Consider the following 17,429-nt stretch of genomic DNA (forward strand, 5'->3'; position numbering starts at 1 on the left):
CCGCCCAATAAAGGCTTTCATCAACGGTCCTTAGAGGTGGCTCTTTCTTCCCGCGGCGTTTTCTAACACTCTCCAGACCACCAGGTTCCGGTCCATTAAAGGACGAACAAGGTATTGGCAATCATTGTGATTTCAACATTAAATATTAGTGTGATATCATTTGTCCCCAAAACCTCTTGTTGAACAGTTAAAAATCAGTCACTAACTCTCAAACCAGAGTATAAACTCTGAATTTAAAGATTGTGTCATCAGTCATCAAGACAGTATGGTACTGGCACAAAGACAGAAATATAGATCAATGGAACAAAATAGAAATCCCAGAGATAAATCCACGAACCTATGGTCACCTTATCTTTGACAAAGGAGGCAAGGATATACAATGGAAAAAAGACAACCTCTTTAACAAGTGGTGCTGGGAAAACTGGTCAACCACCTGTAAAAGAATGAAACTAGAACACTTTCTAACACCATACACAAAAATAAACTCAAAATGGATTAAAGATCTAAATGTAAGACCAGAGACTATAAAACTCCTAGAGAACATAGGCAAAACACTCTCTGACATAAATCACAGCAGGATCCTCTATGACCCACCTCCCAGAATATTGGAAGTAAAAGCAAAAATAAAAAAATGGGACCCAATGAAGCTTAAAAGCTTTTGCACAACAAAGGAAACTATAAGCAAGGTGAAAAGACAGCTGTCAGGTTGGGAGAAAATAATATCAAACGAAGCAACAGACAAAGGATTAATCTCAAAAATATACAAGCAACCCCTGCAGCTCAACTCCAGAAAAATAAATGACCCAATCAAAAACTGGGCCAAAGAACTAAACAGACATTTCTCCAAAGAAGACATACAGATGGCTAACAAACACATGAAAAGATGCTCAACATCACTCATTATCAGAGAAATGCAAATCAAAACCACAATGAGGTACCATTACACGCCAGTCAGAATGGCTGCTATCCAAAAGTCTACAAGCAATAAATGCTGGAGAGGGTGTGGAGAAAAGGGAACCCTCTTACACTATTGATGGGAATGCAAACTAGTACAGCTGCTATGGAGAACAGTGTGGAGATTTCTTAAAAAACTGGAATTAGAACTGCCATATGACCCAGCAATCCCACTTCTGGGCATACACACCGAGGAAACCAGAAATGAAAGAGACATGTGCACCCCAGTGTTCATCACAGCACTGTTTATAATAGCCAGGACATGGAAGCAACCCAGATGCCCATCAGCAGACAAATGGATAAGGAAGCTGTGGTACATATACACCGTGGAATATTACTCAGCCATTAAAAAGAATTCATTTGAATCAGTTCTAATGAGATGGATGAAACTGGAGCCCATTATACAGAGTGAAGTAAGCCAGAAAGATAAAGACCAATACAGTATACTAACACATATATATGGAATTTAGAAAGATGGTAACGATAACCCTATATGCAAAACAGAAAAAGAGACACAGATGTACAGAACAGAATTTTGAACTCTGTGGGAGAAGGCGAGGGTGGGATGTTTCGAGAGAACAGCATCGAAACATGTATATTATCTAGGGTGAAACAGATCACCAGCCCAGGCTGGATGCATGATACAAGTGCTCGGGCCTGATGCACTGGGAATACCCAGAGGAATCGGGTGGAGAGGGAGGTGGGAGGGGGGATTGGGATGGGGAATACATGTAAATCCATGGCTGATTCATGTCAGTGTATGACAAAACCCACTACAATATTGTAAAGTAATTAGCCTCCAACTAATAAAAATAAATGGAAAAAAAAAAATAAAGATTGTGTCATTCATCATTATATCACCAAACCTAAATTAGTATTCAGCACACAAAAGGAATCCATTACATGTTAGCTGAGTGGATGAATATCTAAATATTGAATGAATACAGAACATGCACACCTACCTATTATAGAAACTAAAGGGACAGTCTCCATTTGTAACTGCATCTTCATTATTTTCTGTTGTATCTTAAGGGTAGCAATCACCTGTTTCCCAGTGCTCACTGAACTCAGGCAAGGAAATAGTAAGTTTAGAACAAGAAAAAAGTAAAATGACTAAAGGAGTTGTTGCCTCTGTGTGGTAATGATGCATCAATGTTTAAGTTCAAGGATTGTAACAGATGTACCACTGTGGTGCTGGCTGTCAATTTGGGGGTAGGTTATGAGGACAGTGGGTATATGGAAACTCTCTATGCTTTATGAGGACAGTGGGTATATGGAAACTCTCTATACTTTCCATTCAATTTTGCTGTGAAACTAGATCTGCCTTAGAAGTAAAACATATTAATTTTTTTAAGTAAATGTTAGGCTGGAAATAATGGAAACACATAAGCCTAGAACCAAAGCCAGGTATTTTCCAAAATACTATTCATCCAGACAGTGTTTAAACATTTTACATACTTTACCTCATTTAATTCTCTAAAAATTCAATGAAGATAATGTTACTAATATCTTTTTTTTTCCAGAAAAGAGCACAGAGCCAAAGTTGTCTTTGATATCTTTTTCAAAATTTCATAGCTACTTGCTGGTAAAGGGAGTTTGAACCCAGACCACCTGGCTGCAAGATATAGACTTTCAACCTCTGCTCTTTGCTACTTCACCTATGTGTTGAATCTCCATAGGAGGTGAAGCAAACTACATATCTTTATTGTATTTACTAAAAAAGATTTTCCCTTCTTTGTTAAAACCTGGAAAAGTAAACACAAACACAGATACTTCACGTGTAATTTGGAGTTTGATGTCTGTCCTTTCTTAAGTCTAGCCTCTTCTTCAAAACCTAGGGACTACAGGGCCTCAATGCTATCACAATTTTCCTTTTGTTATTATTTAAATATTAGAACTACTTGGACACCAGGGAGATAACTAGCAACACATTATTTCAAGTTCCTCATTGCAATATTGAATAAAGTCCCATATAATAGGAACTTCAGTGAAGTGGAGCAGGTGTTAGCAGTGGGTGATATGATCAGATTCTACCCTTATCTCAGTGCCTGCAAGCCCAAGCCTTTTTACACTAGAAAGGGTTTACCAGTCTCTTGAGAGACAAAGCAAAGTAAACCTCAGAAAAGAAAATGCTCACAATGGCAGGAATATCAATGCCCTAGGGTGACTGTAGCAATAAACAGGGTTTAGTGGATCAAAGGCATATGCTACTCGACATTAGAAAGTAATATCAAATGAAAGATTTTTATTGAATTGGCCTCTAAAACAGGCAAATTCCCAATTGCCATAGCTGATGAAAAAATTAGCTTGCTACTAAACATTAAATGGATCAATAATCTATTAACTCTAACCTTGTTAGCAGGAGCTTGCAGTACACTATGTGACCTGCCTTGTTAAACAAGCTGTCTTCAAAGTCTGCCTTTGACTAAAATAATTTTCTTTTGCTGTATTCAGCAGTAATGTACTTAATACTCCATATTAACTCAAAATGACTTTTCCCCTTTTTTTTGAAGGCTGTTCACCTTCAAGGCCTTTCAAGATCATTGCATATATACTACTTTATTCAACTAAAGCGCAATGATTTTTATTTTATGGGCAGACACTCAGACAATAGTAAATATCTGTCATGATGAGATGTTATGAAGTTCTTGATGACAAATTATCTTCACAAAGTCATCATCATATCAGTGTATATGCTCCTCCACACTCACCTGTAGTCAAGGGTGAGAAGAGATCAGAAAATGCCCATGCAGGAAAAGTTCTGATGGGAAACGGCAGGGAGAAGGGAATAGGTTGATGGAGTGATTATAGTTTTAGTGTGAAATACTCGTATTTATACCAGTCCTAAGAAAGCTATCTTGTAAAGTAAAAGTGTGTTCGGGGGTGAGGAGCTGTTAAGTAGCTTTCATTCTTTCTTTCCATTTTCTGTTACTATTTTCCTCCTGTGACAAACTTCTCTGAGAGGAGAGTAATTACAAGGGTTATGCATGAACGAAAGAGCAGATTGTGTAAGCAAGTATACTATTCCACAGAAGCAAGTCTTAGTTTCTCTCCTGAGTAAACACAAGTTTCTACTACGACCAAAATGTACTTCACAGAAGACGGGAGAAGATTTCAATACCTCCAATCTTGAAAAAGTAGAAGGAAATACAAGAGTTCTGAAACAAAGTATATTCCTGTGAAATCATGTAAACAGAAGCAAATGCTAGAATAAAAGCCAGAAAAAAAGTGAGGAGCAGTAGTAACTTCAGACTGGAAACAAGGAAGTACTCCATAGCATTTAGAGTGAAAAAATTATGAAAAGACTGTCCAAGAAGTCTTCATAAACCCATTGAGTTAGGTAGCAAATATTATAGGAAGGAAAATGCAGGCTATCATCAGCCAAATGTTTGTGGGGCTTTTTGGAAAGTAAAAGAAGAAGGAAAGACTTACTATAGGAGTTTTAAGACTTTCTAGGAAATTTCTAGGAAATTCCTAGGCAACACCATTTCAGCTGGTGTTAAACACCTATCTTCTCCAGTACTACATTAGTAGAGGCAGGACAATGAAAAGTCACCATCTCTACTCTCAAATGTCTAAAATGTTTGAAGATAAATGATCCAGCTTCTAGATGGACATAGCTGCTTGTGGCAAAAAAGTAGGAAAACTATCCCAAGTGGCTTAGACTGTCAAAGTCAAGGCAAAAACAAAATCCAAGAATTATCAGTATCTTTGTGGCATCTTTAAAAAAGGAAAATTGGAAGAGATGTGAATATTAAACTCTTCTATAAATTCTGTTGGATAGCAGCCATCCTGACTGGCGTGTAATGGTACCTCATTATGGTTTTGATTTGCATTTCTCTGATAATGAGTGATGTTGAGCATCTTTTCATGTGTTTTTTTGCCATCTGTATGTCTTCCTTGGAGAAATGTCTGTTTAGTTCTTTGGCCCATTTTTTGATTGGGTCATTTATTTTTCTGGAGTTGAGCTGGAGGAGTTGCTTGTATATTTTTGAGATTAATCCTTTGTCTGTTGCTTCGTTTGCTATTATTTTCTCCCAATCTGAGAGCTATCTTTTCACCTTACTTATAGTTTCCTTTGTTGTGCAAAAGCTTTTAAGTTTCATTAGGTCCCATTTGTTTACTTTTGCTTTTGTTTCTAAAATTCTGGGAGGTGGGTCATAGAGGATCCTGCTGTGATTTATGTCGGAGAGTGTTTTGCCTATGTTCTCCTCTAGGAGTTTTATAGTTTCTGGTCTTACATTTAGATCTTTAATCCATTTGGAGTTTATTTTTGTGTATGGTGTTAGAAAGTGTTCTAGTTTCATTCTTTTACAGGTGGTTGACCAGTTTTCCCAGCACCACTTGTTAAAGAGGTTGTCTTTTTTCCATTGTATATCCTTGCCTCCTTTGTCGAAGATAAGGTGACCATAGGTTCGTGGATTTATCTCTGGGATTTCTATTCTGTTCCATTGATCTATATTTCTGTCTTTGTGCCAGTACCATACTGTCTTGATGACTGCGGCTTTGTAGTATAGTCTGAAGTCAGGCAGGTTCATTCCTCCAGTTCCATTCTTCTTTCTCAAGGTTACTTTGGCTATTCGAGGTTTTTTGTATTTCCATACAAATTGTGAAATTATTTGTTCTAGTTCTGTGAAAAATACCATTGGTAGTTTGATAGGGATTGCATTGAATCTATAGATTGCTTTGGGTAGTATAGCCACTTTGACAATATTGATTCTTCCAATCCATGAACACGGTATATTTCTCCATCTGTTTGTGTTCTCTTTGATTTCTTTCATCAGTGTTTTATAGTTTTCTATGTATAGGTCTTTTGTTTCTTTAGGTAGATATACTCCTAAGTATTTTATTCTTTTTGTTGCAATGGTGAATGGTATTGTTTCCTTAATTTCTCTTTCTGTTTTCTCATTGTTAGTGTATAGGAATGCAAGAGATTTCTGTGTGTTAATTTTATATCCTGCAACTTTACTGTATTCGTTGATTAGCTCTAGTAATTTTCTGGTAGAGTCTATAGGGTTTTCTATGTAGAGGATCATGTCATCTGCAAACAGAGAGAGTTTCACTTCTTTTCCTATCTGGATTCCTTTTACTTCTTTTTCTGCCCTGATTGCTGTGGCCAACACTTCCAAAAGTCTACAAGCAATAAATGCTGGAGAGGGTGTGGAGAAAAGGGAACCCTCTTACACTGTTGGTGGGAATGCAAATTAGTACAGCCACTATGGAAAACAGTGTGGAGATTTCTTAAAAAGCTGGAAATAGAACTGCCATATGACCCAGCAATCCCACTTCTGGGCATACACACCGAGGAAACCAGATCTGAAAGAGACACATGCACCCCAATGTTCATCACAGCACTGTTTATAATAGCCAGGACATGGAAGCAACCTAGATGCCCATCAGCAGACGAATGGATGAGGAAGCTGTGGTACATATACACCATGGAATATTACTCAGCCATTAAAAAGAATTCATTTGAATCAGTTCTAATGAGATGGATGAAACTAGAGCCCATTATACAGAGTGAAGTAAGCCAGAAAGATAAAGACCATTACAGTATACTAACACATATATATGGAATTTAGAAAGATAGTAACGATAACCCTATATGCAAAACAGAAAAAGAGACTCAGATGTATAGAACAGACTTGTGGACTCTGGGAGAAGGCGAGGGTGGGAATATTTCAAGATAACAGCATTGAAACATGTATATTATCTAGGGTGAAACAGATCACCAGCCCAGGTTGGATGCATAAGACAAGTGCTCGGGCCTGGTGCACTGGGAATACCCAGAGGGATCGGGTGGAGAGGGAGGTGGGAGGGGGAACCGGGATGGAGAATACATGTAAATCCATGGCTAATTCATTTCAACGTATGACAAAAACCACTGCAATGTTGTAAAGTAATTAGCCTCCAACTAATAAAAATAAATGGAAAAAAAAATTCTGTTGGAAAATTTAGTCTTCCTGAGTTTGTGTGTGTGTGTGTGTGTGTGTGTGTGTGTGTGCGTGCGCGCGTGCACAAGCACTGGTGCAATGTCACATTTGGAGACTAAATTAAATCTATTCAATTGCCACATTCTTGATCCTCCTAGATAATCAAATTTCTATAATATACCAGTTTCTGTTTATAAGGTAGGCATAATCTGAGTTATAAATACAGACTTTTTTATTTTATTTTAGATTCAGTATAACATATAATGGAAAAATAAATAAATAAAACAAACAAAATAGGTTTTGGAATCAGACCATTTAATTAATTTCTGTTATTTACTCAGTATGTGACCTTGAACAAGTACAATTTCTATGAATCTTCAGCTCCCTCATCTATAAGAATGGAAGTAATTAGTCTCACAATGATATTAGGAAGATTAAGATAGTGTAGGCAAGTGTTGAAATAGTTTTTAAGATAGAAAATGCACTCAAATATTGGAGATACCCTGGCCACCTTTTATTAAGAAAGCTTTTATTAAAAGAAACTTTTATTAAGAAAATGGCAAAGTGTTTTCTACTTTGTTCCTCAGAAAATGTAGTGAGGCAGGGTAAATTACTATCCTGTGTTTTCAAATTAGGAAACCAAGGCTTGTAAAGCTTCAATGACTTTCCCTTAGCAGCCAAATCTCTTTTTGAAGGACCTCAAGCATTCCTATTTGCTTTAGGTTCTTTGAAATTATATGGGGAATGGGCTGACAGTTTGTGGGTTATGTATAGTAGGGCCTTACATTTTATCATTCTTCTCTCTTTCTTTGAAATCCTTTCTCCAAAATCTTGTGACCAAATATGGAAAAACTATGAATTGGGGAAATCATAAAGAAAATTTTAAACCCATAATAGAACAAAGCCAAACAAGCAAAAGCTTTTCATATCCCTTATTTAAAAGGAAAAATCAAGAATCAGCAGTCACTTTTATAAGAATGGTTCTGCCAGTTACTGACTGTTTGAAATTGGAAAAATCACTTGACTTTCTTGGCCAGCTTCTCAGCTGTAAAATTGGGGAAATAATTTGTTCACATCACTAAGGTTGTATTAAAACCTAAAACATAAAAAATTAAGATATTTCATATTTTTGACCATTGATCTAGTAATATAATGAAAAAATAATTCAAAAGAAAAAAGAAACCTCTTTATAATATCAAACAATAGGAAACCACTGATATGTTCTTTATTTTACTTATTTTTTAAGCAAATTATGCCAATAAAATTACTTTTTTAAATAAATATGCAATTGAATACTATGATTAAAGATTATTTCATATAGACTATGTTTCTCTATAAGAGATGTTAATGACAAAATAAGAAGAAAGTTGGTTAAAAAAACTATTATAATAATGTATAATTATGATGCATTTGAACAAGAATGATAAAGAAATGCAAAAACGTGAGCCAATTATGTTAAATTCATGGGAATTTTTCTATAAAAATCATAACAAAGAAAAACTAAATATTCAAAATATATTTGGAAAATGGTAAATAGGTTTATTTTTATTTTTAATTGATGTATAGTTGATTGGGCTTCCCTTGTGGCTCAGCTGGTAAAGAATCTGCCTGCAATGTGGGAGACCTGGGTTCGATCCCTGGATTGGGAAGACCAACTGGAGAAGGGAAAGGCTACCTACTCAAGGGCTACCCAGTCCAGTATTCTGGCCTGGAGAATTCCAAGGACTGTATAGTCCATGGAGTTGCAAAGAGTCAGACATGACTAAGTGACCTTCACTTTCACTTTCACATTCATAGTTGATTTACAATATTGTGTTAGCTTCAGGTATACAGCAAAGTGATTTGGCTTATACATATATATATGTTTATATGCATATTCTTTTTATGATTCTTTGCCATCATAGGTTATTATAAGATACTGAATATAGTTCCCTGTTCAGTTCAGTTCAGTTCAGTTGCTCAGTCACGTCCAACTCTTTGTGACCCCATGAACCGCGGCACGCCAGGCCTTCCTGTCCATCACCAACTCCCAGAGTCCACCCAATCCATGTCCATTGAGTTGGTGATGCCATCCAACCATCTCATCCTCTGTTGTCCCCTTTTCCTTCTGCCCTCAAACTTTCCCAGCATCAGGGTCTTTCCCAATGAGTCAGCTCTTCGCATCAGGTGGCCAAAGCATTGGAGTTTCAGCTTCAATATCAGTCCTTCCAACGAACACCCAGGACTGATCTCCTTTAAGATGGACTGGCTGGATCTCCTTGCAGTTCAAGGGACTCTCAAGAGTCTTCTCCAACATCACAGTTCAAAAGCATCAATTCTTAAACACCCAGCTTTCTTCATAGTCCAACTCTCACATCCATACATGACTACTGGAAAAACCATAGCCTTAACTAGACAGACCTTTGTTGACAAATAGATGTCTCTGCTTTTTAATAGGCCATCTAGTTTGGTCATAACTTTCCTTCCAAGGAGTAAGCGTCTTTTAATTTCACGGCTGCAATTACCATCTGCAGTGATTTTGGAGCCCCCCCCAAAAAAAGTCAGCCACTGTGCTATACATTAAATCCTTGACATTTATTTATTTTATACATGGGATTGTGTATCTGTTAATCTCATACTCCTAGCTTATCGCTCCTCCTACTTTCCCCTTTGATAACTATGTTATAACGACACCAAAAGCATAGTCAACAAAACTAAAAATAAAACTACAGTTCAGTTCACTTCAGCCACTCAGTCATGTCCAACTCTTTACGACCCCATGAACCACAGCACGTCAGTCCTCCCTGTCCATCACCAACTCCTGGAGTTTACCCAAACCCATGTCCATTGAGTTGGTGATGCCATCCAACCATCTCACCCTCTGTTGTCCCCTTCTCCTCCTGCCTTCAATCTTTCCCAGCATCAGGGTCTTTTCCAATGAGTCAACTCTTCGCATCAGGTGGCCAAAGTATTGGAGTTTCAGCTTCAACATCAGTCCTTCCAATGAACACTCAGGACTGATCTCCTTCTGAATGGACTGATTGGATCTCCTTGCAGTCCAAGGGACTCTCAAGAGTCTTCTCCAACACCACAGTTCAAAAGCATCAATTCCTTGGCGCTCAGCTCTCTTTATAGTCCAACTCTCACATCCATACATGACTACTGGAAAAATCATAGCCTTGACTAGATGAACCTGTGTTGGCAAAGTAAAGTCTCTGCTTTTTAATATGCCATCTAGGTTGGTCATAACTTTCCTTCCAAGGAGTAAGCATCTTTTAATTTCATGACTGCAGTCTCCATTGGCAGATTTTGGAGCCCCAAAAAATAAAGTCTCTCATTGTTTCTACTATTTCCTCATCTATTTGGCAGGAAGTGATGGGACTGGATGCCATTATCTTAGTTTACTGAATGTTGAGCTTTAAGTTAACTTTTTCACTTTCCTCTTTCACTTTCATCAAGTACAGTAGAACTACATAAAGCTAAAAAGCTTAACAAAGAAAATAATTAACAAAATGAACAGATAATCTACAGAATGGAGAAAAATTTTGCAAACTATATTTGCTAAGGAGTTAGAAACCAAAATACATAAAGAAATCATACAACTCCAGCAAAAAAAAAAAAAACTAAATTTAAAAATGAGCAAAAGAACAGTATAGACATTTTTCAAAGAGGACATACAAATGGTCAGTTGGCATATGAAAAGGTGCTCAGTATCATTAATCCGGGAGATAAAAATCAAAACTTCAATGAGATATCACTTCTCATCTGTTTTAATGGCTATTACCAAAAAGATAAGAGACAGCAAGTACTGGCAGATGTAAGAGACAAGGATATCCTTGTACATTGTTGGTGGGAATGCAAATTGGTCAGCCATTAAGAAAACAGTATGAAGGTTCCTCAAAAATTTTTAAATAGAACTACCATATGATCCAGCAATCCCACTTCTGGGTATACAGCCAAAGAAAATGAAATCGGTATCTCAGATATTTGTACCCCTCATGCCTATTGCATTATTTGCAAGAGCCAAGACACAGAAGCAATATAAATATCTAATGATGTATAAATAGATATAGGAAATGTGATACATATGTCACTTTGTGACAACATGTTTGAACTTGGAGGACATTGTGCTAAGTGAAATAAGCCAGACAGAGAAAGACAAATACCATATGATATCATTTATATGTGAAATCCAAAAAAGTTGAACTCATAAAACTGAAAGCAGAACTGTGGTTTCCAGGGAGTAAAGAAAATGCAGAGATGTCACCCAAAGTATATAAACTTCCAGTTCTAAGAAGAATAGGTTTGGAGGATGTAATATCCAGTACAATAACTATAGTTAGTAGTCCTGTATTGTATACTTTAAATGAGAGTAAATATTAAGAATAATCACACAGACACACACAACATAACTATGAAAGCTGATGGATAAGCCAGTTATTAGCTTGATTGTAGTAATCATTTCACAATGTATTTCAAATCATCACCTCGTATACCTTAAATATACACAATTTTACTTGGTCATTTATACCTCAGTAAAGCTAGAAAAAGATAGAGTAAAATAAAATAAAAACAAAGATCTGAAAAAACTCTTGCCTGGTTGCATTGCTATTTAAAACACTGCACTAGTTTTCCATTTCTGCATAATAAACTGCCACTAATTTAGCATCTTAAAGCAACACACATGTATTGTGTCATACAAAGTATCTGTGGTCAGGGGTCTGAGCATGGTTTATTTGGGTCCTCTACTCAGAGGCTCATAAGGCTTCAGGAGAGATGTCAGCAAGGCTGAATTATCAAGTGCAGGATTAACTGGGGAAAAGTCTGCTCATTCAGATTTATTTCCTTGCAACCCTATAAGCTAGCTTTTTGCTATCTCTTGACTGAAAACCGGCCTCAGATCTTCAAGGATGCCCTCTTAACATACCTCTTATCCATGTGGGCCTCTCCAACATGGTCACTTACTTTGTCAAACTCATGAGGACAGCCTCTCACCTCAGGAAGAACACAGTTTCTCTTTTAAGAACTTTCACTCCAGATCCACTCACGGTAGTTCAGAATAAATCACTCTGTTAAAATAAAAATCAACTGATTCGGATCCTTAAATACATTTGCAAAATCCCTTGCTACTTTGTCTAGAAGCAAATGACAAGTCATGATCACACTCAAGGGGAAGAGAGTATACAGCACATGGATATTACGGGACAGAAATCATGAGGCCACCCTAAGATCTAGGTGGCACAAACACTGTTGTGCTATTTTAAAAAACAACATAACACATGCCTATGAGCCTCCAATCTGCCCTCACTCCTGCCTGCTTCCCAGATCAGTGGAGATAATAGCAGGGGAGCTCATCCAGGAGTGAAGTAAGCTCAGTGGGGAGAGGAGTTCATCCTCTCTGCCTGACCTCCCTTGCTTTTCATCTCTTCAGTGCACGCCCATTGAGGCCACAGGCCTCGCATCTAGCAGTTCGGTTCTGCTCTACTTCCAAGATAAATCCAGGCTTAGAACACAAAAGCCTTGTGTATTTTCATCCTTTCCCCTTACTCTCCTCCCCAAATCCAGTGATCCTTAACTAAGGCCAAATCATTCTTCTTTGGGAGCTCCAGAAACATGTCAGTGCTGATGTTAGACATTGTCACTCCCCAGGGGCAGGCATTCTTTGTTATTCTGCTACCGTCGAATGACTTCCCATTCCCAAGCTGTGTCCCAGTCCTGTTCTCTGTGCTCAGACACCACTCCCCTGATACTTTCTACCATACTACCTCAGTATCTCCAGTTTATAAAAACATGGCATCTGCATTAGTCCTTTCAGAAATGACATGCAGACACTGTCCTCAAAATTTGGGCACAGCTTGCTTCTTGTAGTCCAGTATAGCCTAGAATGACTCAGAACAAATTTATCAGTTCTCCAAATGGGATTTCTAAACTGATGGGCTCCACAGACTGATTATTGAAAAATGTCTCTGTAGCCTAGACACAAATGCACAGATGCTCTTAGGATCTTATTGAAATTTGTAGTTAGTCTGCCAGAATGCAATTTTGGTGTTTATAAATGCATTTGACAAAGCTGCAGTTGATTTTTAATTTCAGTTCTGTCAAAAAATCAATCAAAAAGTAGTTTTTATGAACCTATCTGTTAAATGCTCAGCACTATACTAGAAGCTATAGAGGATTAAAAAGAAAAGTAAACCACAATTTACGGCCTCAAAGACTTTACAGTCCAGTTGTGGATCCATACACACACAAACACACCATTTATGAAACAAGAGTACACAGTAAACAGTGAAAATAAATAATAATAGTTGCCACATAGGATCTATGAAACTAGACACTTCACAAAATTGATTTTTCAGCCTCAGAACATTTCTAAAAGTTCTCACTTATTCTCACAGCAAAACAGACAGGCCAAGTCTGTCTAATACCAAAGTTGGTGCTATTTTCACTTAAAATGAAATCAAGCAAAACAAACAAATGCAAGATCCTCAGTTCCTCTTCAGATTCTTACTCAGTTGCAATCTGGCATTTAATAGCTTTTTAGCTTTTTAGGATATCACCCAGTGTATTGTAGAGCCAAGGAGTATAATTGAACTGAAATGACAATTCATTACATGGCCCAAGGTCTAAAGAATATACATATTAGAAAAGTTTAGTGAGTGAAAATTTCTAACAGCTATGTTGGGAAGAAACAATGTGCCCTATAACAGGTGTTCCCCAGCCATCTGGGACTTAAATATTAATCAATATAGTCACAGCTTGACTTCAAGTCTAAGAAAAAGTAAATGAAGGTATTAGACATCCCTGAAGTCTCAGTGGTAAAGAAATCACTTGCAATGCAACAGACGTGGGTTCGATTTCTGGGTTGGGAAGATCCCCTGGAGAAGAAAATGGCAACTCACTCCAGTATTCTCGCCTGAGAAATCCTATGGACAGATGAGCCTAGTGGGCTACCAGTTCATAGGGTCGCAAAAGAGTCGGACATGACTTAGTGACTAACCAACAACAAATGGATATATGATACTAATATTAATACATACATATTATTCATGAACACTTACATTGTATATTCGCAAGCATTACTTCACATATCAAAAGAATTTGGGAGTAAGTAAGGACAGTTATTTTATTTATTCCTTTCCTATGGAGAAGACCAAGGACCAAATTTGCTTCAGGTCACCCAGTAACCAAGCTCTGTGCTCACCTCATTACCTGATTCTGACTAACCCACCCTCATGTCCCTGTAGCTTGATGACACCCAGGATTGGATATATATCTGTGGGGCCCAATGCAAAATGAAAACCCAGAGTTCAAAGTGTATTAATAATTTCAAAGTGTGTTAGGAATTTCAAAACAGCAATTGCAGAGTATTAAAGCAGCATGGGCCCTTCTAAGTAACTGCACAGGTGGCATGCCCATGAAGCTGGCCCTGATGACATTACTACAAATTAAACTGTGAAGCCAGTAATTCAAAGAGTGATTAATTGAATAAGGCAAAGGTATGGATGTTCTAAAAATAATCACTTCTCCAGGAAGCACTGCAAAAGTACCTGTGATAGATGCAATCCAGCAGTCCATGCTGTATGATCATAATCACCCTCCTCTAAGTAAATTATTCAGATTAGGAAATGCATGCCCATCAGCTTTTGCTAGAATGAGATAAACACATTTCATCCCAAGTTACTTACTGAATACATTAATATGTATATCCCCAAATGTAATGAACTGATATGCTTCAGACTATGACAAGGTGAAGGCATCAGAAAGTTCATTCAAGAGCAGGAAAACCATCAAATTAACTTGTAGCTTTCAGCAAACTTACTCTATTTGGCCTATGCTTCTAGCATGCCATTTCAGAATAAACAGTTTCAGGAAGGCAGCTACACAAATGAATTCACAACAGAGTGAAGAGCTGAAATGAGAGCCTGACCGTGTTATCAATGAACAGCAGATGTTTCCAGGCCAGCTGGGATCTGCAATTTGAATTTCCAGAGTACATGAGCTTCTGGAATGTAATTTTTTTTAAAAAGCCTGCTGTTGTCAGTCACCTCTGTTAGAATACCTGAACACCACACCACAGAACTATTTGGCTGTGAGAACCAACTCCATTCCTTATGAGGGAAAAGTGAGGAACAAGCACATTGCCTTCTTGTCCTGTTACCTGTATTTTGATCTTATTAGAAAACTTCTGAAAACTGGAATTCTTGTCAAGAAAACTTCAGAAAGATTTTTAAACCTGGAAATGTGCATTTGTGGAGTGCAGAAGGAGAGAAGGAAACTTTCCTACATAAGCAGGATGCTTCTTTCTTTCTTTTTTTTTCATTAAAAATAAGTTAAATGTAATCTAGGAAATAGAAAGCATTTAAATCAAATATGATTGAGGAGAAAGTTATACAAATGTTGATTTTGTTCTTCAAGACAAGTGTATACAGATTACAATTTATTTTTGGACAGCAGTTATCATCTATTGCATTTGAACATGAATATAAACAGTTGCTCCTTCTGGAATTCAACCAATTGTTATTTAAATCCCCAATACCTATTTAATATCTGGGCGAGCTTGCTTAGGAATATTGGATTCTTTTGATTTGGAGTAATGAAAACCTACTTAGGCAAGTAGGAAAAGATACCAAGTTACTTACTGAATCCAATAAATAGTTGAATAACCAGGTCATGGGAAGAGGGAGAATCAGGACAGCTTCAAAGACCTCCTCAAATAAACGTGGTAGATCTTTCCTCTTGCTCTGCCATCACAGCAACATGATTTCTGCTGAAAGATTCAGTTCAGTTCATATATCCATACTCTGAACTCTTTTGATATAGGCATGCTAACTTGAATGGATTTTACTGATAAGTATCAGGTGAGGCTCACAAAACCAGAAGTACTCTTGTTCACAAATGTCCAAAAGATGTGGAACATGAATTCTAATTCTAAAACAGAAGAGTTTTACTCTAGGTTTCCTTTCACTTGCTCAGGTAATTGTGGATGGACATGCAAGTGTACTTGCTAAGTCACTTCAATTGTGTCTTACTCTTTGTGAACCTATGAACTGTAGCCCACCAGACTTCTCTGTCCATGGAATTCTCTAGGCAAGAATACTGGAATGAGTAGAATACTGGAATGCCCTCCTCCAGGGGATCTTCCTGACCTAGGAATCAAACTCATGTCTCTTAATCTCCTGCATTGGCAGGCAGGTTCTTTACCACTAGTACCACCTGGGAAGCCCAAGTGGATGGATATGAGATAAAATATTTGAGTGCTCCAGCATAAAAAAACTGTGTACTATGGATGTGCTTAACTAAGACAAGTATTTGCCCAGAGATTATGATAGGGAAACAGCACAACATAGAGATAAGGACATGAGTTGTTCTTTGTAAAATTAATTAATTAATTGAAATTGGAGAATAATTACAGTATTGTGATTGTTTTTGTCATACATCAACATGAATCAGCCATAGATATACAGGTGTCCCCCTCCCCCTGAACCCCCCTCCCACATCCCTCCCTACCCTATCCCTCTGGATTGTCCCAGAGCACTGGCTTTGGGTGCCTTGCTTCATGCATCGAACTTGCACTGGTCATCTATTTTACATATGGTAATGTACATGTTTCAATGGTTTTCTCTCAAATCATCCCACCCTCACCTACTCCCACTGAGTACAAAAGTCTGTTTTTACATATGTGTCTCCTTTGCTGCCCTGCATGTAGGATCAGGATTGTTGGTACCATCTTCCTAAATTCCACATATATGCTTTAATATAAAGTATTTGTCTTTCTCTTTCTGACTTACTTCACTCTGTATAAGAGGCTCCAGGTTCATCTACAACATTAGAACTTATTCACAAGCATTCCTTTTTATAGCTGAGTAATATTCTATTGTGTATATGTATCACAACCTCCTTATCCATTCATCTGCTGATGGACATCTAGGTTGCTTCCATGTTATAGTTATTGCAAGTAGTGCTGCAATGAACATTGGGGTATATGTGTCTCATTCTGTTCTGGTCTCCTTGGGGTTTATGCCCTGCAGTGAGATTGCTTGGTCGTATTCCCAAGCAATAGAACTGGCAGTTCTATTCCCAGTTTTTTAAGGAATTTCCACACTGTTTTCCAGAATGGCTGTACCAGTCTGCATTCCCACTAACAGTGTAAGAGGGTTCCCTTTTCTCCAGGACATGAGTTTTCTGACTGAGACACAGCTGGAATCAAATCTGAAATGACTCACTCCCTAGTCAGCTATTTGAGATTGGGAAAGTTACAAAATATCTTTGAATGTCAGTTTTTTTATTACCATTATTTTCTCTGAATATTAAGATAATGAAGGTCTTTGTGGAAAACTGGAAACAATGGCAAGTTGCAAGACATACATTATAATCTCCCTGTAATCTAAACCCCTGGGCCTGAGTTAACATTATGATATAATTCTTGTAAATGTTCAATCTGTGTATATACACACACTCCCCACAATCACTGCTTCACATGCCACACTTTTGAAGTTTTGTTTCATTTTCATTTAATTAAAACCATTTTCCCTTGTGATCTCCTCTTGAATCTATTAATTATTT

The 17,429-nt window shown here is 37.5% G+C and overlaps 2 long non-coding RNA genes across 2 annotated transcripts in view; both read right to left on the reverse strand.

Moving 5' to 3' along the window:
• LOC110130297 (uncharacterized) overlaps positions 1-17,429 on the reverse strand; it is a 297,669-nt gene that overhangs the window by 260,786 nt on the left and 19,454 nt on the right. The window lies entirely within an intron of this gene.
• Positions 9,445-16,306, reverse strand: LOC139035966 (uncharacterized). Its single transcript, XR_011488623.1, has 2 exons — positions 14,414-16,306; positions 9,445-11,935 (listed from the first exon to the last, which is right to left on the reverse strand). It is a non-coding gene; the product is annotated as an uncharacterized lncRNA (long non-coding RNA).

Source organism: Odocoileus virginianus, chromosome 7 (genome assembly GCF_023699985.2).
Source record: "Odocoileus virginianus isolate 20LAN1187 ecotype Illinois chromosome 7, Ovbor_1.2, whole genome shotgun sequence".
Taxonomy (NCBI): domain Eukaryota; kingdom Metazoa; phylum Chordata; class Mammalia; order Artiodactyla; family Cervidae; genus Odocoileus; species Odocoileus virginianus.